Source organism: Hyaena hyaena, unplaced genomic scaffold, assembly GCF_003009895.1.
Source record: "Hyaena hyaena isolate Hyena2069 unplaced genomic scaffold, ASM300989v1 scaffold_387, whole genome shotgun sequence".
Classification (NCBI taxonomy): Eukaryota; Metazoa; Chordata; class Mammalia; order Carnivora; family Hyaenidae; genus Hyaena; species Hyaena hyaena.
The window spans coordinates 1,160,393-1,183,261 of record NW_024081019.1 but is presented as its reverse complement, the minus strand read 5'-3'; the positions used below and the strand labels follow the sequence as shown (position 1 = coordinate 1,183,261).

The window sequence follows — 22,869 nt, the reverse complement described above, 5'->3', positions numbered from 1 at the left end:
AGCCATCAGAGAAAAGAACTACACCTCCCAGAAGGCTTTGCATGGTGAAAAGATGTGACTTGTGAGAAGCCTATCTTGCAAAAGCTGCACATAACTAAGGGACCAAGATGGCAGGGACAAAGTGGCATGGATGAGATAGGTCTGCTCAAGCAAAAGTGCAAGAAAATCCCAAGAGATTTGGAGTATTAAAATGATAGGATGAGGGATTTTTTAAAAGAAGATTCCTAGACCAAGCCCCTAAAGTCCTTAAAATATTAAACAAGTGTGAGTCAAGAAAGTTTTTTCCTTAAATGTGACATTTCTCTGGGGAGGAACATAAAGGGGTTTTGAAACTTGGGGTGATGTTTTGATAGCATTACTGTAGTCAACCCATTCCCCTTTTTATTGCTGTACCCAATGAACTATGGGGTGCTCATATACTACTCAGTTTGTAGATGATTTGATTCACTTCTCTTTCTCCTAGTACAGAGCTATACCTACCACATTGCCGAAGGACACTTCTAATGTGCTCAGCAAATCCCATAAGATAATACACCTGCTATTCTCAAGGGACGGGAGTAGTGTGTCCTTGCTGCTTCTGATTAAAGCTAATGCATCATAATAACCAAGAAGCAGGCAGGGGTTTGTCAGATTTATTCCAAGTAAACACCTTAATGACCTGCCCCAAATGGCAGGGGGGCTGCTCATAAGAGACACATACATATGTAAAACAGCAAAAGAGAAGGTGCCAGAGTTTTTCTGCCACCTGTACTTTCCTCTCCAGATTCCACCACCGGGGGTGAGAGTGATGATGAACTGTGGGAAACACAGAAGGTGCAGTAACCTTGGAAAGCTGGAAACTGAGGGAGCAGTGAGCTAGAGAATCAGAGGAAACCAGAAACAAGAGAGATTGGTCTGAAAGCCCTTTCAGTCCACAGTCCCTATTAGGTGATTTGTGTCCTCTTTAGCTATTGCTTTGGACTACAGAACTATAGAATTATAAAACTTGTGCTCCTACATCCCTATAGTTACTTCTTCACAGACCTTCAGTCACATCTCTGGACAAGTGCATCAACAGCACCCTATCGCCCATTCCATGGCAATAAGGTAAGCATTAGAAGGGAGTGCTTAGCACTCCTCATCTCGCTGTGACTTCCTCGACCATATGGCAAAAAGCATTTTTATGTGCAAGTTATTACTCTACTATGCAAGCAAAAAGCTCTGCTTCTCTGCTCCTGGGAGCACGCAGATGTAGGATGTAGAAATCAAAACCCTTGCTCGGTATGCATCTGGAAGCCCCTCAGAGGGAAAACATCCTTGAAATTTCTACCTCTTTTGACATGATCTTTCTTCTTTCTGTCCAACCCTTCAGACAGATTTTGTTTTAAAGGTCAAGGAAACAATATTAATCTCAAGCAGTTGGGCTGGCTAGGCTTTCCAAACTATTTGACCAAAGGCTATTTGACCAAACTTCGCTAATAATAATAACTGTAGGAAAACTACCTCACATGTAAATGGGACTTTATAACTTGTATGGGATTCTGTGTACATGATCCCTTCGGGCCTCAGGGCCTATGGTACAGGTTGATTTCCTCTTTTATAGACAATAAAGCTGAGGCCCACTGCAGTTGAGAGATGTGCTCAAAATTATTACCAGAGCTATAAATAGAGGCCTTTGACTCCAGTATATAACTTCACCTCTTAGTGTCTTCAAGTCTTTCAAGCTTATAACAACTGGTCAGTTTACTACGTATGTGAGCACATACATGGGCACATATACATGTGTTCCAGGATCTATAGTGATGTCCCCTCCACTCTTGATATTACTCATTTGTCTTCTCTCTTATTTTCTTGATCAATGTGGCAAGAGGTTTATTTCTTATGGTAGGTTGTAGTCAAAAGTGTCCAAAATCCACTGTTTACCATTTCCTCCTAAAGGACTATAGAAATTCTGGAATAGAATGAATTATTGAGAATTAACATGCTTTTAATTTAAGGGTAGGATGTTGGGAACTCATTAGCCAAAAGAATTAAGTCTTAAGGGGAGAATTCCCTTCCCCTCCCACGAGGGAGCTGGGCTCTGTGTCTTTGAAGGCTGGTTTCTGTTACTCTCGGGGAGGAGTTAACAGGACAATAATTTAGGAGAAATTTCCAAGGAGAGGACAGATGCAACAACAGGAAGAGAGACCTGACCTCTCCCTAAGGGCTAGAGTTCTAGAACCTGGGAGGTCATGTGAGAACATTTGGGGAAGGAAGACGTAAGTGCAGACAAGTAGGAGGTTGTGTAGCATCACCATGGTCAAGCCTGCAAGAAGGGATCTTAATGGCATTATCATAGGCAAGTCTAAAAGTAAAGCCTGACAAACATAAAGGACCAAGTCTCAACTGGAGCATCCAGGAACAAAAGAAATGATACCAATGATGGTGATCACCACCAGAATTAGGGTCAGGTCCTTTCTTCTTTTCCCACATAACTACCGAGATCCTTGCAAAAGAGAACCCCCATAAAAATGAACGTTATAATTCTTTACCAACCATAGCTAGCGTAGTTTAAAGCCAGGTTTGATTTCATTTAGAAACATAAAATAAAACATGACATATCTTGTATCGTTTTGCAGTGGCTGTATGCTATTTGTGATACTATGGTGATATGACTGACTTTGGATCCTACCCAGAACTGCTTCTAGAAGGATTCCTCCAGGATGGAGAGTAGTACCAAATGCCAAGTCAGATAATATATGAGAGGGTATCTAAGGCATGGAGACCAGGGAGCTAAAAGGTGCTAGATTTAAGAGCAAGCTGAAAATGAGCTTTTCTTTTCTCCTCTGTCCCTCTCTCACTGAATCCCTGCTTTCCACACTGATTCATGGATATACTTGGACATACTCTGTTTATACTAAAATTCCAAGTCTATGAAAAGCTCAAGAGGATTCTCATGGAACTGGAAGAAATAAAAGGAGTCTGCAAACACTCAAGCTACTAAGCCAAAACTGTCATCTAGAAACATACAGAATGACAGTGAAAAACCCCAGGTTAAGCCAAAGTCTTAAACATACCTCCAGATTAAGGCTCCCACTGGGAGCTGCCAGAGGGGGTCTCGGAAAAGCAACAGTGTAATGGGAAATGCTCCAGTTTCCATAACAGCCCAAAAGTGACCATCCCATGAGTAAGAGGGAATTCCTTCTGCCTGACTGGCGTCAGCTGGGACTTCAGTTCTTCTCTGCCTTCAGACTCAAACTGTTCTTTCTCGGTCTCAAGCCTGCAGGCATTTCAACTAGAGCTACACCAGCAACTCTCTGGGGTCAACAACTTGCCAACTACAGATCTTAGGACTTATCAACTTCCATCATCACATGAGCCAATTCCTTATTTAAAAAAAAAAAGTTTTGGGGCGCCTGGATGGCTCAGTCGGTTAAGCGTTCGACTTCAGCTCAGGTCATGATCTCACCCTTCATGGGTTCGAGCCCTGCATCAGGCTCTGTGCTGACAGCTCGGATCCTGGAGCCTGCTTCAGATTCTGTGTCTCCCTCTCTCTTTGCCTCTCCCCTGCTCACTCTCTGTCTCTCTCTCTCAAAAATAAATAAACATTTTTAAAAATGATAAAACCCTCCTAAAGAACATAAAAGACGACTAGAATAAGCAGAGAGCACACCAATTCCTGAACTAAAAGACGCAATATTGTAAAGATGTAAATTATCCCTAAAGTAATTTATACATTTAATGCCACTTTAATAAGATTGGGGGTGTGTGAGAGACCCTAAATTTCTCCTGAAAGATTAAATGCACACATTGATTAAGATGTTTCTGGGAAAAAGTAGTGGTAATAAAAGGAAACTTACCCAACCAGATCCTAAGAGATATTTTATAAAGCTATAGTAAATAGTACAATGTAATGCTAAAGCAAAAAACAAAAACAAACAAAACAAAGAGAGACAGATTTTTGAATTAGAATTGGAAATTTTTTTAAAAAACTGAAGCAGACTTCAGAATGTAGCATATGAAAAAGTGGCATTTAACACTGGTTGAAATAGAATTTTATGTGGGGGGCAGAGTTTTGCATTGACCTTATTTATTTTGCTCTTTTTGTTGACACCTTCCCCTCACAGCCCTCAGAGCTGGTTAGTTCAGTGTAATAGAAGAGCAATAGAGTGTTTCTGCCGAACTATGAGAGTAGTGGCTGCTGACCTGTTCACATTTCTGCAGTTCTGTGTGATAGATTTGTCTGATCTGGGTCAATCTGGGTCCATAACCTGAGTGTTCAACACCTCTAGAGGCTGCCCCGGTTGCTGCCACAGATCCCCAACCTCTCGGGACCTAAAACCCCTTCTGCGAAAAGCATATTGTCCAGTCTCATTAGCTGGGGATTGGGAGGGTCTTCCTTCTGGGCCCCTCTGATGCTGAGACCTGTTTTCTCTTTGATCTCATACAGGAGGCCAAAGAGTGCAGGCTCCATTCTGTGACAGTCCAGGGCATGTGCCTTTGCTTTTGCCTCATCCGAGCTCTGGTTGGTGATGGTCATGATCTGATAAAATATGCCACCCATGTCCTGCTTCCTGGCATTGCCATCCGCCTCTTTGTGGGCGTGTTGGGAAAGGTGACAAGACCATGCCCCCCTGCACTGAGTGGACAACTAGGTACACCCTGGCCAGAGCCTGTAGCATCCCTCATCGATCGTCCATCCCACAGCGTGCAAGACCGTGAGCGGGGCTTCTCCTTCCTTCCTTCCCTCCTCCCTTCCTTCCTCCCTTCCTTCCTCCCTCCCTCCCTCCCTCCCTTCCTTCCTTCCTTCCTTCCTTCCCTCCTTCCTTCCCTCCTTCCTTCCCTTCTTTCTTTTCTTTCTTTCTTTCTTTCTTTCTTTCTTTCTTTCTTTCTTTCTTTCTTTCTTTCTTTCTTTCTTTCCTTTCTTTCTTTCTTTCTTTCTTTCTTTCTTTCTTTTCTTTCTTTCTTTCTTTCTTTCTTTCTTTCTTTCTTTCTTTCAAAGATACAATTTTAAGAGTTGGTTTTCTGTTAGCTATATAGCAATTTGGTTAAAAAAATTAATTTAGTGCCTATCTTATTCTAGACACCCAAATAAACAGGAGCGTGTTAAAGATACACATTTTAAAAATGGAGCCGCATGGGGGCGCCTGGGTGGCTTAGTCGGTTAGGCGTCCGACTTTCGCTTAGGTCATGATCTCGCGGTTCGTGGGTTCGAGCCCCGCGTCGGGCTCTGTGCTGACTGCCAGCTCAGAGTCTGGAGCCTGTTTCAGAGTCTGTGACTCCCTCTCTCTCTGACCCTCCCCTGCTCGTGCTGTCTCTCTCTCTCTCTCTCTCTCTCCTAGAAATAAATAAAAATTTTTAAAGAAAAATAAAAATAAAAATGGAGCCACATGAATGCTAAATTACAGCTTAAGGAATTACTTATAAAATATGAAAGTGGAAATTTTATTTAGAAAATTTATTTTTATAAGCATGAAAAATAAAGAAAAGGATTGAGAAATCTGACTTTATAAGAATCCCTATGTGTGAACACATGACATAAAATTAAAAGTATACAACATATGAGGAAGAAATTATAACATGCATGAGATAAAAATAATGTCATAATTCTTATTAATTCAATAAGAAAAATACATATAATCAAGAGACAGACATAAAGAGAAGGAATTCAAATGGTCTATATAAGATTATAAAAATGTTCAACTTCATTATTCAGTTTTAAAATGTAAATGAAACAATGATAATGTTTCTCTACCATCAAACTGACACTGGTTTCTTTCAATGATCTTGGCCTAAATTGTAGAAAATGGACAATCTCTTGAACTATTATAATAGTAATACCAACATGTATGATACTTCAGGGGGAAATATGGCAACGGCCTAAAGTCAATGTACAACTATTGTAGGAAAAGCTCTTTAGTAAAGTAATTCTATATTTAGAAACTTATTGTTAGGAAATAATTAAATAAACATTTAAAAACTGTTTATCACAATATTAAACATTGTGATTAAAGTGAAGAACAACCTAAATGACCAACAACTGGAGATTTGTTTTTAAAACAGTATAATTTACAAAATCATTAAAAGTGATGTTGCAGATTAGTATTTGTCACATGCTTTTTTTTTTTACATAACTGACCATCTTTGCTCCCTCCTGTGCATCCTATTATCTCACTCCTTAGGAAAAAAAAAAGTCAACACTGAATATCACTATCAAAATTGTACTTAATTACTCAATTGTGCCGGAGTTTAAAAAAAAAAAAATGGGAGGTGCCTGGGTGACTCAGTCAGTTAAGCCTCCGACTGCAGCTCAGGTCATGATCTCACAGTTCGTGGGTTCGAGCCCCATGTCGGGCTCTGTGCTGATAGCACAGAGCCTGGAGCCTGCTTCAGATTCTGTGTCTTCCTCTCTCTCTCTGCACCTCCTCTGCTCGCACTCTGTCTCTGTCTTTTGAAAATAAATAAACATTAAAAAAATGTTTTAGAGGCGCCTGGGTGGCTCAGTCGGTTAAGCATCCGACTTCGGCTCAGGTCATGATCTCACGGTTCGTGGGTTCAAGCCCCACATTGGGCTCTGTGTGGACAGCTAGCTCTGAGCCTGGAGCCTGTCTTCAGTTTCTGTGTCTGCCTCTCTCTCTGACCTTCCCCAACTCATGCTGTCTCTATATCTCTCTCTCTCAGAAATAAATAAAACATTTAAAAAATTTTTAATAAAAAATAATAATAAATAATTTTTTAAAAAATGGTTGACACCAATGTACTGAAGATGCACATTTACTGACATGGAAAGATGTTCCTGATACAGTGTTCATGCAGGAACAGGAAGTAAATTTTAATTTGTTTTATAATTATCACTTCAATTAAATAAATTTATAATTATAATTAATTTAATTATAGTTTAAATTATAAAAATATAAAATTTTTTGTTTTTGAGAAACACATACACCAACAGTAAAAAGATATAAAAGATATTGCAATGGTTATACTTGGGTTTTGGAATTACATTTTTAAATTTTACTTCTTTTTGATTATTTTTATATTAATTTCAATATATTAATACATACTTAATTGCTTACTAAATTCAGTATATTATTTTTCCTAAGTTTATTTCTTTTTTTTTAATAATCTGTACACCCAACATGGGGCCCTAACTCATGACCCCAAGATCAAGATTCATATGCTCTTCCAACTGAGCCAGCCAGGAGCCCCAAATTCAGTATATTAATAAACATGTAACATAACATTTTCAAAATAAGAAAAAATATTTTTAATTTGTTAAAATACAATTGAAAATTGTTCTCAAGTTTCTTTTGATCAAGATGCTACATTGGTAGTGATTGATCAAAAGGAAAAAATGACACAAATGAATCACTCTTGCTTTTTCAATTGCCTTGCGGTTAATTAGTTTTCCTCAGATTCAAAACTTTTTGCATTTACTGTCTTCAAGTCACTCCACATTAACTTGAAATAACACAAAACTAATCTTCTACTAGTATAACTTCTTTACTGCCTTCATTCAAAGACCTTAAATTGTTTTAATGAGCTTATAGATTTCTTCTTCTTCTGGGTTAAGACAGAAATAATCTTCCCAATGACTGTTATCTCAGTTCAGGATTAAAACAGAGCACACATTGTTCCAGTATAATTAGGCCTGAAGTTCTTTTATATGGTACCTTACAAAGTTAGAGAATTATAAAATTGTGATTCTGAGCTTCCAAGCTTTTCCTTCTCTGTTACCTAGAAACAGCATACCTCACTCAATCATAATGGAAGCATGGTTCCAATACATAAGCCCAAAAATCAATCTAACTGCTTACTTATACTAATTCTTTAATACTACAGATTTCTCTTTCTGGTTGTTGTTATTACAGAAAATAGTGCCAAATGTGCAAATAGGAAAGGCAAAGCCAATAAGAATGATGTCTCTTTCAAATTCAAAACATCTTTCTGTCTTTCACTTCTTTACAGAAGCTATCTATCGACCTTCATAGGGAAAAACACTATAGATTTTTTTCATGGAAGAAACAGGAACTAATATTTCTCCATTACAAAATATAGAAAGTAAGTAATGAAGACAAGAAAAATTCATGACAAATTTGGTCAAGACATGAATACCACGCAGGTGCAGAAAATAATGAAGTAGTTAAGGAGCATCACTATATTCATTATATCGAGGAAAAGGAGAGGAGCAAAGACCTTGAAAAATTATAGCCTCTCTCCCCTTAGTACCTCCCAACTGAGCAACTGATAACAAGAAGTAGAAAAGATTCTCCTGAGTTCATGCTCTGTCCAGTTGCCATTACACTAACAATGATGATTAAGTACATTACTATTGCTAACTTTTATTGGGCATTTTGTGTTCTAAGCCCTGTTTCATGTTTAGTCTCTTGAAGTTGAGGAGGTCAAGATAAATCTATGTGGATCAAGGTTGCTACATCCACCATAGACTGCTGGAACTTTCCCCCAGGTTATGAACCTCTTACTAATTTCCCCACATGAATCTGCAGACAGGCCTTCCCCTTGGTCTCTGAAAGGCTTTCACCTGTCCTTTATTTTTTTTTTAACTTTTTTTTTTTTAATTTATTTCTAGGAGAGAGAGAGAGAGAGAGACAGTGTGAGCAGGGGAGGGTCAGAGAGAGAGGGAGTCACAGACTGAAACAGGCTCCAGGCTCTGAGCTGGCAGCCAGCACAGAGCCCCACACGGGGCTCGAATCCACGAACCGCGAGATCATGACCTAAGCAAAAGTCGGATGCTTAACCAACTAAGCCACCAAGGCGCCCCTCACCTGTCCTTTATACATCACAACTCAAGCATCTCCCTTCAAAATGCTCTGTGAATCTTTTACACTTATTCTTAAAGCGAGAGCTCGGCACATCCCCTATTAGAGTATTTTATCATGCTGAATGGCACTGATTGTTTGAATGTCTGACTCTACTAGTCTCACAACATAAGGTATATATGTAATCACCTCTGTATCTCTAGGGTCTGGCCCCCAAACCAATTCTCAGTAAGGATAGTAATTTGTTCTTGCTTGACTGATTCAGTGGACGGATGAAATGAAAATTTTAAATATTTAATGTTTAGAAGGAAGTAAATGCTTGGTCACTTGTATATCAGAGATGAGCCTTGAGCTCCCATTAATGTAATAGTGACCTTTACGAGCCCTGATGAAGCCATCTGCTAGAGTCAATGAGTCCTATTATGCCTAACTCATTCACTCTCTGCCTTGAGAAAATTTACTTCTATTGAATTTTAAACTGATCTGATAGTAGGATTCATAATAAGGTACCTTCCTGGGTCTGTCTTCTCTTCCTCCTAATTGCCATTGCCCAAGTTCAACTTCTCCTTAGACATTACTTTCCAAATGACTGCACACTCTTTGTTTCATTTATAGTGAAATGAAACAAAGTGCTTTATTTTTCAATCACTATTATTCAACAGTGCTTTATTTAGCACTTCCAGGATTATTGTAGACCGTGGAGACAGCAGTGAACAAGACAGACATGGACCATAACTTCATAGAATCTAGAGTAGGGTGAGACAGACAAAGAAGATTCAGGGAATCTGAAGATAGATATAGAAATCATGTAATGTAAACAACAGAGAAAAAAATACTTTAAAAAAAATTAAAGGAGCCTTAAGACTTGTAGGAAATTTCAAAAGGTCTCCCATAAAGGTATGGGTCCCAGAAGGAGAAGAGAAAGAAATTTGACCAAAAGAAAATAATAGAAAAAGTGCTCAAACTTTCCTAAGTTTAGTGAAAGAAAAAAAAAATTCTAGATTAAGGAGCTGCCATGGCATAATCAGTTAGTACACAGTACCTACAAGATAGTGCAAGCAGAAAAATTTACAGATTCAGGAAGAACACATTCAAGAAAACTACATCTAGGTACATCACAGTCTAAGTGTTAAAACAAAAGATAAAGACCTGGGACATATAAAATCAACTAAGGTAAGGACAAAGAAGATGAAGACTAAGCCACAGGATTCTCTAAAATGGAGATGTCAAGTAGAGGATGAAGAACCAGTAGATGAGACTGAAAAAAAATAGCCAAGGAGGTATTAAAAAAGGGGGAGGGGGAGGTGATCACATGACCCAGGAGAAAAAGTGTTTTGAGAAGGAAATGGTTAACTGTGCAGCATGCAGTGGCATCGATCAAGTGAGATGAAGGCAAAGAAGTGCCAATTACATTTGGCAACACAAGAATCAGTGAAAACCTAGACAAGAGCAGTTCCAATGAAGAGGTTAGAGAAAAAAGTGCAGGATCCTAAAGAGGTTGAGGAAAGAAAGGAAGGCAAAGAAGAAAGGTGAGGACTTCATTCTTCACTCTGATGAAAGAGAACTCCTAAATTGGAAAATTCTTTATGCCTTACTCCTAAGTAAAACCGTTCCAATCGAGAGACCTAAGTCCTGAGAAAAGAAGGAGGAGAAGGAGAACAAGAAGAACAAGAAGAAGAGGAGGAGGAGGAGGAGTAGGAGGAAGAGGAGTTGTTCACAGCAGATTAAGGGTCTTTAGTATTGCTTCCCAACATGTCAATCTAGAAGGAACACTAAAACATCAAGGGAAATATAATGCAATGTCGAAAAATGTGTTCTCCAAACTCCTCTCATAGCCAGTCCTGTAGGTTGTTGGAAAGAATACTTTGACAACTTTTTTGGAGTAGTGGTGGTGAGAAGTGAGATATCTCATAGGAAGTTCTGAAGAAACCCCAACCCTCTGTGGTCAACCCCAATAGCTTTAACTAATGAATCCATTTTTGCTTCCTCTGTTCTCAGAAGTATCCAGCATATAGTAAATGCCCAAAAATATTTGTTGAAAGAGTGAATTGTTTCAAAATAACTCAATGTTACTTCTCCCTTGGATTCTATATCTCACCAAAGGACTCTTTCTGATAAAAATGCATATTTAGTTACAAAGAGAGAGGGGCCAAAACAAGCATGCAGCAATAACAGCAAGGTCAAAGTTGCTGAAATGTTGATCCAAGTTGAGGATCCAAATGTTGATCCAACTGTGCCTTAGCTCGGTTCCTTGTGCCAAGGATAAATCTATACTATGTCACTCACAATATGCATATACAAATATTTAGTCATTATTTTGTACACCTGAAACTAATGTAATGTAATATGCCAATTATATCTCAATGTAAAAACTCTCTACTGAATCATAATTAAACAGAAGAAGTGTCTGGGCCTAACAGAATGTAGTCTGTACCTCTTTTTCCAAAAAGTTGCCTTTATATGAAAAAGACATGAAAATTTCACTGTTTTAATTGAAAGTAGTTTGGTGTTGTTTATTTAGCAGCCCGTAATAGAAAAGGAATCAATTATACAAGAAGACTTTCCCTTTAAACCCCACATAAATCACTGTATTTTCTTCATGTAGTTCACCCTTACTCACAGAGTCACATATTCATTCATTCATTCATTCATTCATTCATTGATTTTATTCCTGTATATAGTAATCCAGGATGGGGGATAAGAATATCATAGTGTTTTTATAAAGTAAGGGTCTTGTTCAATAAAAACCCTACAGAACACTAAACACAATATGTATTGTGAAGGGAAGTGTGTTTCCAGAAACCAGCTTTCATGCTGCAAGCAAAGATGCACAGCAAGCAATCCAAAGCAATCTAAAAATAGACCAGGGTCCACCTCCAGCCCCAGAACTTTCCATCTTCACTCTCCATTAAAAAAAAAAAAGTCAGCTCACCTGGTTCTTCAAGGGCTTTGCAATTGCAGCACCCTTGGAGCCCATGCACCACTTTCTGAACAACACAATCAAATTAATTCCTGTCATATGCTTTGCTTGGGTGTCACCATTATTGAAAAACAATGTGAAGACTGCTTGGAAAAAAGCTAATTATCAACCACAGTTAAATAAAGGCTCTAAAACTGAATAATCAACTAGGTGAAGGATGGCTTCATTGCCAGCTGTTGTATCTCCTCTGTCCCCTGGAGAAGAAGCAGATGGAGAGGTGACCAAGGCTGTTCATCATCAGATTAAATAATGAAAAGAGCCAATAATCATTTTCCACTTCAGTATTTGTTATTCAATTCATTCCACCTATTATTCAAGTTGTGTCTACAACAGCTGAAAGAGTGCTTCCTCTCTGGAAACAACATTAATAGGGAATAAATACATTAGGATAAAGTGTCCATTCAATTCACAATCTCCTACTCCTACTCTCCACTGTCTTTGACATCATCCCAACATGTACATGGCAACGGTTACTTACTGTAAATAAGAGGCATATACCAATCCATAAGTGTTTAGATCTCTGATTGATCAAGAAAATTCTATTATAATTTATATTACTCTTTATATAATTACAATGTAGCACATCTTTCTTGTTGAGATCCCAAAGCTCTTCAGTGATTACTTATGAACTGAGTCCATTTATTTTGTATTTCACAACTTCCTATGAGAGTTTAGCATGGTCATTTGTTAAATATCTCTGGCAAAGGGAAAAGATACTAACATGTAATAAAGTACAACAACAACAAAAAAGGTAAGCATGGATAATATAAATAGCAATTAATTTTGAATCAGGAGTTCTGGGTTCAAATCCTAGTTTTAAATCTTTCAAAACACATATGGTGGATGTTCAAGAGTTTTATTGAGCCAAATACTTATTTTATTAAAAAAACATTAACCTTCAACTAATGTACCACATTACACAGCAGTAATCTCGTCTATTGTCTAAAAATGAGGATATTACAGTAACTTCTAGATTTGTCACGAAAATTAAATGGAATAACAAATATGAAAGGGATATTCCAATATAAGGTACTATTATAATATCAGTAGATTTTTTTTAATATTTATTTATTTATTTTTGAGAGAGAGAAAGCATGAGCAGAGGAGGGCAGAGAGACAGGGAGACAGAATCCAAAGTAGGCTTCAGGCTCTGAGCTGTCCACATAGAGCCTGACGTGCAGCTCAAATCCACAAAACATGAGATCATGACCTGAGCTGAAGTCTTAACCAACTGAGCCACCCAGGTACCCCAATACCAGTAAACAATTAAATCAACAGATAGTCTAACCTCATTTGGACCAATGTCATCCTACCAAACCTTTACCTAAGGCACAAGCTATAATCTTTCACTATTTGAATTTAATGCACTCTCCTTTTCCAACCATCTGGTTAATGAAGGTGTTAACAGCTAGGAAATGCAGAGTACTGGGCAGACCAAGCCAGGTGAGAAAATAAAAAGGTCGGAGATTATCATTCCAAGAATATCCAAGAGTTGAGGTTTGGGAACATAAATGAATAGACACAAGATATGTTAAATACTAATTAATTAAAACTCATATTGCAAATGTAGACACATTGAGAATTATTAATCCCAGTTTATATAGATCAACTGACAACTTATGGTAAGAACTTTTAAATGTTGACTCACAAATCATTTTGATGTGTTCTATTTTTCAACCAATCAATTTACCCATCAAATTATGAAATCTATACATAGACATTTGTAGTCCTGAGCCTCTAACTCCTTCAGAATTTTAAAACTGGAAAAATCTAGAGAATAATTAAGAGCACTAATATCTACTAGGACTTTTACAGTGATGGCAATGTCATATCATTTGTGCTGTCCAATATAATACCTAGTAGCTACATGTGGCTATTAAACATTTGTAATGTGCCTAGTCCAACTAAGGAGCTATTTTGTAATTTTAATTAATTTCAATTAATTTTGGTATGAATAATCACTTTAATATATAACCTCAGGGATGGTTCTTCAGAAGCCATTCAGCCCAAGCTTCAGGGAAAGACTCAAGACTCAAGATTTCAAGAAGAGGGAATAATGATTCTTTAGATATGTTTTAGAGAGATTTCTTTATTTTTTATTTATTTTTATTTTTATTTAAATTCAATTTATTTAACATACAAGGCAATATTTTGGTTTCAGGAGTAGAATTCAGTTATTCATCACTTATATACAACATCCAGTGCTCATCACAAGTGGCCTTCATAGTACCCACCACCCATCTAGCCTATCCCCCACACGCTTCCCTCCATCAGGCCTCAGTTTGTTCTCTATCATTAAGAGTCTCTTATAGTTTGTTTCCCTATCTCTTTTTTCTTTTTCCAACCCTTCCCATATGTTCATCTGTTTTGTTTCTTATATTAAACATATGAGTGAAATCATATGGTATTTGATTTTCTCTGACTGACTTCACTTAGCAGAATACACTCTAGCTCTATCCACATCATTGCAAATGGCAAGAGTTCATTTTTTTATGGCTAAGCTATATTTCATTGTATATATATATCACTTCTTCTTTATCCATTCATCAGCCAATGGACATTTGGGCTCTCTCCATAGTTTGGCTATGTTGATAATGCTGCTATAAACACAGGGGTGCCTAGCTTCCTTAAAATCTGTATTTTTTGTATCCTTTGGTTAAATACCTAGTAGTACAATTGCTGGATTGTAGGGTAGTTCTATTTTTAACTTTTTGAGGAACATAAATACTGTTCTCCTCTAACCAACAATGCAAGAGGGTTCTCCTTTCTCCACATCCTTGCCAACACCTGTTGTTTCTTATGCTGCTAATTTTAGCCATTCTGACAGGTGCGAGGTGGTATCTCATTGTGGACTGGATTTGTATTTCCCTGATGATGTGTGATGTTGAGCATCTTTTCATGTGTCTATTAGCCATCTGGATGTCTTCTTTGGGAAAATGTCTATTCATGTCTTCTGATCATTTCTTCACTAGATTGTTTTTTGGGTGTTCAGTTTGACAAGCTCTTTACAGATTATGGATACTAACCCAACCCTTTATCAGATATGTCATTTGCAAATACCTTCTCCCATTCCATAGGCTGCCTTTTAGTTTTGTTGATTGTTTCCTTCACTCTGCAGAAGGCTTTTATCTTGATGAGGTCCCAACAGTTCATTTTTGTTATTGTTGTCCCTGCCTCTGGCAATGTGTCTAGTAAGAAGTTGTTACAGCTGAAGTCAAAGAGGTTCTCCCCTAGGATTTTGATGGATTCTTGTCTCACATTTAGGTCTTTCACCCATTTCGAATTTATTTTTGTGTACGGTGTAAGAAAGTGGTCCTGTTTCATTGTTCTGCATGTTACTTTCCAGTTTTCCCAACATCATTTGTTGAAAAGACTGTCTTTTTTCCATTGGATATTTTTCCCTACTTTGTCAAAGATTAGTAGACCATATAGTTGTGGGTCTATTTCTGGGTTTTTTACTCTGTTCCATTGATCTATGTGTCTGTTTTTGTGCCAGAAGCATACTGTCTTGATGACTGCAGCTTTATAATATAGCTTGAAATCTGGAATTGTGATGCCTCCAGTTTTGTTTTTCTTTTTCAGGATTCCTTTGGCCATTCAGGGTCTTTTGTGGTTCCATACAAATTTTAGGGATGGTTGCTCTAGCTCTGCAAAAAAACTGCTGTTAGTGTTTTGATAGGAATTACATTAAATGTGTAGATTCTTTTGAGCAGATTAGACATTTTAACAATGTTTGTTCTTCCAATCTGTGAGTATGGAATGTTTTTCCATTTCTTTGTTCCCTCTTCAATTTTTTTTGTAAGTGTTCTTTAGTTTTCAGAGTACAGATCTTCTACCTTTTTAGTTAGGTTTATTCCTAGATACCTTATTGTTTTTGGTTAGAGAGATTTCTTTAAAACCTGAGATTCTACAATACTAAAAAATGAACAAAATGACCAATTTAAAGAGAAGGAAAAGATAGCTACATTCTAATCAATCAGGCCAATGACCAGCCTCATGAATGATCTCAGTAACCTTGTTTGCTGAATCTGCAAATGTTTTGACAGATTCATATGCTCCTCCTTCTCAACAGAATCTAGACTTTTTTTTTCCAGGTAAAAGTGTGGTTATTGATTTAGGGAGGCTGAACCAGACTTTGCCTAAGGAGTAGATCCTAGCTGGCCTAAGCCAATTAGACTGGCCCCAAAGTGAATTATGGCAACCCACAATTTAAATTCTAGTTAACCCAACTGACATGAAAAGTAGTCAACTGGGAAAGGAAGGGTGGGGAGGAATGGTTTCATGGTTTTTGAAAATGGTTTCCTTGGGGCATCTGGGTGGCTTAGTCACTTAAGCAGTCTACTCCTGATTTTGGCTCAGGTTGTGATTTTGTAGTTTGTGAGTCTGAACCCTGTGTAGGGCTGGGCACTGACATTGCAGAGCCTGCTTGGGATTCTCCTCTCCCTCTCTTTCTGCCCCTCCCCCACTTGTACTTTCTCTCTCTCTCAAAATAAAAATACCTTAAAAAAAAAAGGTGCGGGGTGGGGGGCACATGGGTGGCTCAGTCAGTTAAGCGTCTGACTTCGGCTCAGGTCATGATCATGGTTTGTGAGTTTGAGCCCCACATCAGACTCTGTGCTGACAACTGGAACCTGAAGCCTGCTTTGGATTCTGTGTCTCCCTCGCTCTCTGCCACTCCCCTGCTCACACTCTGTCTGTCTCTCTCTCTCAAAAAAAAATAATAAATAAACATTAAAAATTAAAAAAAAAAAGAAAGAAAAGAAAAGAAAATGGTTTCCTCAGCCTCACCTTTCTCTTTCCGCCATCTTGGAAACTGTGGAGGCCTGCTGGGAACAGGACTCCTGAAACAACAAATATGTCTGGAAGGTTGTGGTCCAAAGCCATTTTTTCCTGCTATAAGCAGGGTCTCTGGAATCAGAGGAAGCACACGGCTTTTCTTAAAATCGAAGGTGTTTATGCTTGAGATGAAACTGAATTGTATCTAGGCAAGAGATGTGCTTATGTGTACAAAGCAAAGAACAACACAGTGATTCTTGGTGGCAAACCAGATAAAACCAGAGTCATCTAGGGAAAAGTAACTCGTGCTCCGGGAAACAGTGGCATGGCGCGTGCCAAATTCTGAAGCAACCTTCCTGCTAAAGCTATTGGCCACAGAATCCATGTGATGCTGTACCCCTCAAGGATTGAAACTAACTGAAAAGTAAATAATTAAAAGAGGAGATTTGGGAAGGAAGGAAGGAAGGAAGGAAGGAAGGAAGGAAGGAAGGAAGGAAGGAAGGGAAAATGGTCTCCTCACTCATAAGAAACATACTGGAAAAATGTCCTCATGTTCCTCTGAAGCTTGCTATCTATTAATGTGACAGAGCAGAAAGATGCAAAGAACTTGGACTTTTAAGGACAGTCCTAAGTATCTGAACCAACAAACCCTGGAGTAATCCTACTACTATTCTTCTATTTGTGTGAAATATGTTTTGATTCTTTGGCCACTTTGGGTTGGATTTTCTGTTACTTGCACCAAAAGCATTCTGACACAACCTCCATCTGTTAAGTACCAGGCAGGTATTTAACAGCCATTATCTCATTTAATCCTTGCAACAACTATCCAAAGAAAATTTCACTAACTCCATTTTGCAGCTGAGAAATGTGAGACTCAAAAGAGATGACATTGCAAAGGTCACTTGATTAATAAATGGCAGTGTCAAGATCAAAGCTCAGGGGTGCCTGATGCCAAAACCCACATTCTTCCCTACCAGCTCCTCTCTCTCAAAACTCTTTGTCTCAGTGAGGGTGTGAGTTAGCAGATAAGTCTTAAGGCTTTGCAATTGCACCTGAGATGTATTACTTTTCCCATCATCTGTAGATTCTCACATGTGGAATAAAGTGATCCACCTAAATGATCTCACCCAACTATGCTTATAAATGGAAAACAATTAGAGCAGTGATTCATTTCAACTTTTATATCAAAAGCATTCCCTTCATACTTTTCCTGACAGCTGAGAAAGCAGGCTTTGAAGCCAAACTCCACCTCCCATCAGACATTCTGCAGGTTCATCTCTAACATGCTTGATGCTGTTAGCTGCGTAGGTGGGGCATGATGGTAGCTGTTACAGGAGCAAAATACACCCTCTTCTCCTTTTCCCTCCCTGACCAACTAACAGAGCATCTCAACACCTTGGCTGGTCACAAAGGTTGGGATAAATTCTGAAACACTGAGGTGCCTCACCACTTACCCAAGAGTAAGGATGTGCATTCATGAATAATGAAGGCAGTGAGTGAGTTAAGCAGCATTATTCAGTTATTAGCCAACTGTAAAGTGTGCTACTTCTCAGAATGATTATATGCTAATAGGTTCATTTACTTGCTTTGTTTTGATTCTTCAGGATGGACCCTCTCTCTTATCTGTGGAATAAAAATTTGCAAGACTCTTCATTTAGTTTTCAAGGAGATGGCTTTTGGGGCCATGATTTATGTTTGCTATTGAGACTCAAATCTGTTTAGGGACTTTGAAAGTGTTTAAGTGAGGAAGCATAAGATTAGGATGCTACAAATAATACAAATAATATTAACTAGATACTTTCCATTTCAGGGAAAGTAGAGTTTAACCCCATCTCCTTTGAGTATGAGATGAACTTAGTGACTGGTATCCAGTGAATAACAGTATGGAAAGGAGAAAATAGTATCTTGACAGTGAGGAAATCTGGCAAATACTACCTTAAACAAGTATCAGATTTATCATAATTAAGTAATATCACATATCCCCAGATATGATGTGAAGAGAGAAACTCACCCCTGTGGTTTTCCTCCCTCAAAACCCACAACCCCAAAATAATCATAAGAAAAGCATCAAACAAACCCAAATTGAGGAACATTCTATATAATATCTGATCAATATTCTTCAAAACTGTCAAATCCTCCAAAACAAAGACAAAAATTGCTACAGACCAGAAAAAAACTTAAGGAGACCTGAAACCAGATGCAATGTGGTGCCCCGGATGGGATTCTGGAATAGAAGAAGGACATTGGGAGAAAATTTGGCAAATTCCAAATAAAGTTTAGAGTTCAACTGTAAAAGAACTGTACCTATGTTAGTTTCTTAGTTTTGACAAAAGTACCATGGCAGTGTAAGATCAGGGGAAACCAAGTGAGGGGTATATGGAGACACTCTATCATATCTGTAACTTCTCTGCAAATTCAAAATTATTCCCACATAAACCATTTATTTAACACCTCTCCCACCCACCCCCTCAAAAAGAATAAAAGGAACTGAAAGGGGCTCCCTCTTTGTCCACTGCCCCAAAACACACATGAATCCATCCCTGACTCTGTGTGCACATCAGCCTTTTGCAAATGGGTTTTGAGTGAGAATGAAAAGTAAGTTAAGAGAAGGCAAAAAAAATAGGAAAGATTTAGATGAAAAGCAGGGAAAATTTAGAGAGAAGAAAGAAAAAAATATCAACTATACTTCCTTCTTTAAAAAAAAAAAAAAGGAAGAGAAGTAGAGGGGAAGGTCAAAAAGGAGAGGGCACTCAAAGTTTTGTCCCTGTTCAGGAGCAAGGAAGCAAATTAAAACAGCAAAAGATAGTGTGTGCAGTGCCGCCATACACAGGTCCTTGGGATGTCCATTTCACCGCTGCCTGATCTGTTTAGGATACTTTGTTCAGATATGCCAAAGCGTGTGGAAATGATAAGACAAACTTCTCCAGTAGGGAGGTGGCAGTGACTGGTCAGAGGCTCACCAATCTCATTTCTGCTTCTAGGACCTGCAGAGGAAACTGCATTTCCCAGCCATCCTTGCTTTTAGACCGGTGCCATATGGCTCAGCTCTGGTCAGTGGCTCATACGTAGAACAGTACAGAATGTAGGCAGATCAGAATGTAGAAAGGGGAAGAGCAGGCATTAGTCTGTGGCCTCAAAGGATGACAGCTATGGGGGCTGCAGACTTGGGAACTGAATATTCCAGGTGGGGAGATCTCCCTAAGAGAACTATCAAAAAAGGAAACAACAGGGCATGGCCAACCGCAGACTGGCATCCACCTCACTTTAGCGGGAGTACTACAGGGAAGGATGGAAGAGCTACGAAATGAGTCTGCGAAACAAAGTTCAGGCCATTCCACAGCAAGGCTTTAAGTGATGTTTTAAAGAGCTGTCTTAGGTACTTACGGTTTTTAAGTGAGGTAGGACCAGATCTACAGGGTCACTCTGACCTAACATACAGAATGAACTATGTGTGACAACAGGCAGGCAGGGAGCCCTTCGAGAACACTACCGGAGTAGCTGGTGAGGAGAGTCTGAACTAGGGAACGGTGAGAAGGGAAGAGTCCTTAGAGACCTTCAGGAGTTGGCATCCCATCAGCTGGTAGGACTTGGCAGCTGTGCAGGACACGGCATCGCTGACCATGATTTTATGTGACTTAGAAAGAATCATCACTTCATCTCCTCTTGCCATCCTCATGTGCTAGGCTAAATCCCTCCCATCTAGGGGCTACCATATATTTTGCAGCTGTCAACTACAAACAGTTCCCAGAAAAAGAGATTAAATAGGTTTAACTTGTTATTCAACAACTTGTTCCCATCTTCCTTTAACCACAGCCCAAGTCCAAGACTCACATTGTAATGGGGAAAATTGCGCTTGTTTTTTTTTTTCTCTCTTTCTTTATATCTTCCTTTCAGTATTTCTCTTTTTATACTAAATTCAAGTCAACAAATATTTGTAGTTTATTGACAAAAGCTAAACAAGGTGTTAGGAATATATATTTAGATAAGAAAATATCTGAAAATAAGTATCCTACAGTAAGGGGTCAGAAATTCCAATGCACATGTAGCTATGTATAAGACAAAGTACAATGAGATGTGTGACCTTGAACTATAGGAACACAAGGAGGAGACTCATCCTGCCCAGGTAGGATGGAAAGGCAGTGAGGATATCTGACTGGGGACTGGACATATACATAGAATACTGCTGAGTTGAGAGATGGGGTACGAAGGGGTGGAGCACTTCAGACCATGAGCAAAAACACACCATAGTAAAGGGCTTGCCAAGTTTGGAAATGGTAAGGAGTCCAGTATATTGGTAAGGACTCTTGGTTTAAGGTGACAGAAACTGAACTTGATTTAATCAAGACAGACAGACAGACAGACACTGTAGTGGCTCATAAAAGCAAGCTTTATCTAGCTTCAAGTGGATCCAGGCACTCAAATGATACTACTAAGACTTTGTGTCTACCTATCTCTCAGTGCTCCTCTCTTCTGTATCAGCTTCATACCCTGGTAGGCTTTTCCTCATGGAGGCTACATGGCCCCTGGAAGACAAGACACACACCCAACCAACGTGGCACCAGTTTCCCAATAATTCCTGAAAAACCACAGGTTGGTTCTGATTGATGCAGCTAGAGGCACCTTCCCATCTGCAAACTATACTTCCAACAACCAGGAAAACTCAACTGGGGAGGTTGAAGGCAGTGTCAGCCCCACCCAAGCCATGTGGGCTGTAAGTAGAAAAACAGAGTTTCCCCAAAGGGAGCCAGGACACTGCTCCTGCAAGAGAAAAGAACACATGCTGGGTAGGAAACAAATGTCAGTACAGCTGATGTGGCTGGGGAATAGCACAGAGGGCAGGGAAGGCAGAAGTGGGTCAGGTGATAGGAGAGGTGAATCAAAACACAATAAGGACCACATCATGGATCCCTTTTATGATATGCAAAGGAATGTGGATTTTATTCTTCAGACTACTGGGTCTCAAGTATTTTCTCCCACAACATAAATGATGAATGACACCATCTGCAGGCATATCCGAGGGTTATTTGTGATTTTTTCCATGCATTAGCTTTAATTCCACCCTTATTTTCTCACACCAGACAGCAATGATACAGTGAACCTTGCTCTAATTGGTTTCTAAAGAGTAAAACAAAAAGAGAATAAATTATTCACAGACTTCTGCTCTCTAATTATTAGTAGTAACAAATTACTTTGATTCAACAATGACTCCCAGTGCCTCAGTTGAGCACAGATGTTGTAGGCAGTGAGGAGCCACTGAAGGTTTTTAAATGTAGGATGGATTAGCTGAGATTCTAAAGCTGAGATTAGAGAGGCCGGTTGGGAGGCTATTATGATAGAAAGGTGAGAGGTGCCAAGGACTTGAGCCAAACTAATAGCTGAAAACAATGGAAAAGGAGAAACTAATCACAGAGGTACTGCACAGGATATCACTGCTTACTGAACAGAGAACAACAGCACGATGCTTCATGTTTGACTGACAGCTCTCAAATCATGCATTTTCACCCCCTCCTCCCATTAACTCTTCTGTTCCCAGGTCTGCTAACACATACGTGCTGAAGAAAGTACATGACAGGTGGGGAGGTGCAGATGTGAAAATTCCTGTCTAAGCAAAGTTCTTACTCTCAGGTTCAAAGGAGTGTTTTTTCAAGCACCTGGGTGGCTCAGTTGGTTGAGCATCCAACTTCAGCTCAGGTTATGATCTTGAGGTTTATGAATTCAAGCCCCACACGGGCTTGCTGCTGTCGACAAGGAGCCCTCTGTCCCTCTCTCTCTCTACCCCTCCTCTTCTCGTGCTCTTTCTCTCAAAAAACAAATAAAAAACATGTTTTTAAAAAGGAGAGTTTTTTTCATAACTACTTCTTGATTGTAATTTAAAATATAATAATAATTCATAATAATAATTATTGGTGGTTTTAGGTGGTTACAAATGATTGTGTGGGCATTGTTAATTATACCCATAATTTCAATTGGTGGTTTGTTTGTTTGTTTGTTTGTTTGTTCGTTCATTTTTAGAGAGAGAGCTCATATGAGCAGGAGAGCAGCAGAGAGAGAGGGAATCTCAAGCAGGCTCCGTGTTCAGCATGGAGCCTGATGTGGGGCTCGATCCCAAGACCCTGGGATCATAACCTGAGACAAAATCAAGAGTCAGACATTCAACCAACTGAACCACCCAGGTGCCTGCAATTTTCACTTACTGTAAAAATATTGTTACTAATAACTGTTCAAAATAGTGAACATTTTATTATTTTTTTAATGTTTATTGTTGAGAGAGAGACAGAGAACAAGCAGGGAAGGGGCAGAGAGAGAAAGACACAGAAACTGAAGCAGGCTCCAGGCTCCACGCTGATAGCACAGAGCCAAATGTGGGGCTTGAAC

The 22,869-nt window shown here is 38.9% G+C and overlaps 1 protein-coding gene across 1 annotated transcript in view; it reads right to left on the bottom strand.

Annotated features, from left to right (window-relative positions):
- PDE1C (phosphodiesterase 1C) overlaps positions 1-22,869 on the bottom strand; it is a 519,825-nt gene that overhangs the window by 348,986 nt on the left and 147,970 nt on the right. The window lies entirely within an intron of this gene.